Source organism: Lupinus angustifolius, chromosome LG01 (genome assembly GCF_001865875.1).
Source record: "Lupinus angustifolius cultivar Tanjil chromosome LG01, LupAngTanjil_v1.0, whole genome shotgun sequence".
Classification (NCBI taxonomy): domain Eukaryota; kingdom Viridiplantae; phylum Streptophyta; class Magnoliopsida; order Fabales; family Fabaceae; genus Lupinus; species Lupinus angustifolius.
This window is the reverse complement of record NC_032009.1, coordinates 12,719,489-12,721,004: the sequence shown is the minus strand read 5'-3', so window position 1 is coordinate 12,721,004 and position 1,516 is coordinate 12,719,489.

The following is a 1,516-nucleotide window of genomic DNA, read 5'->3' as shown; positions in this document are numbered from 1 at the left end:
CAAAAATATGCTTGACACGGTCAGACACGAGCTTGGCACAGACCAAGCTGCTGAACAAGCTGCTCAGCGGTCCAACCAAGCTGCTCAACGGAGAACCAGACTTCTGACCAGATCAGCAAGCACCAAGCCACGTCTCAGTCAACACGGTCAAAAGCTGCTGAACAAGCAGCTCAGCGATGAAGCAGGGGCGATGGGCGGTGCTTACCAGAATTGACTTAACCATCAAGCAAACCATGAAGTCATCCATGACCTCACCTCAAGTAGCCCACCATAGGCTTTTCAGAAGTAGCTCACAATAGCTAGGTCTCAAAGCCCACAACTAGCTTTGGTGATTCATACACAAATGTGACTAAGCTACTTGGTCAAGGGACCAAACCCATGCTGAAGGGTTTGGTCAGCTGCTCAGCGGTCCAGCTCATTAGCTCAGCGGTCTAGCATGAGGCCTATAAATAGGAGGCCAATTCCTTCGAGCAAAACAGATTGGAATACACCATTTCTTCATAAATTCCTCTAAAAAACACTTGAGGACCAGAATTCTCTCATCTTGGAATTCTTTTTTCATTTCTTAGTTTAGAATTTTCATTTTCAAGTAAGTTTTTATAATTTTTAGTTAGAATTCAAGAGGAGAAAAGGAGAAGGCAAATGAGATACAAAAATAAATTTTGTACTCTCATTTGGAACTAAAAAAAATTCAATCCTTGGATGGATAGCTCATGCTCCTAAACATTTTCTTTTGAACAAGGTTATGTAATTTCTACTTCTTCTTAATATACAAAGTTTGGATTTTAATCATTCAAGTTGGTGCTTTGGTTAATATTATTTGTTTGAAAAGTACTTAATGCTCTTTTTAGATTGATCACCTAAAAAATGATTTCAAGTCAATAAAATTATTTGTCTCAAACACTTAACAAATAAACTAAGAAGTAGTTGTACTACTTAGTTAAGCATGCTTTTCTTAAGATCTTATATTCATCACTCATTCAATATTAGAGTCGCTAATGGTTAGGGTGTGACAACCTAATCTCTTTTATGGTCGTAGTATTGTTTAAGTGATGAATATAAGTGTTTATGATTCTACCATTTTAGGATATACACTAAAAGGAGGATTTCAGACCTTGGTGTTTGGGGTTAACCAAAGTAAAACATAGGAACTTCTCTAAGTAGTTCAAACTCACAAGAAGTTGAGAAATTTATCTTCCTTATTCAAAAAGATTTTGTCTCCTCAAGAATTTGTGAATACTTAGTTTATTTTTCTTGTTGACTTATTTATGTGCAAATCAAACCGAAAAATCACCAAAAAATGTTTAAACCATTATTTGTGCTTTGACATGTTTATATGATTTATTTTATTAGGCAATTCCTTGTGGTTCGACATAACCCTATACTATACTACAATTGAATCTTGAAAGAGGTGTAAATTGTAAAATAGTAAAGTGTTATCAATAAATTTATTTGTTGAAAACATCTTATAATATACAAAAGTGATGAAGCTAACTTACTAACTTTTATTTCTTGT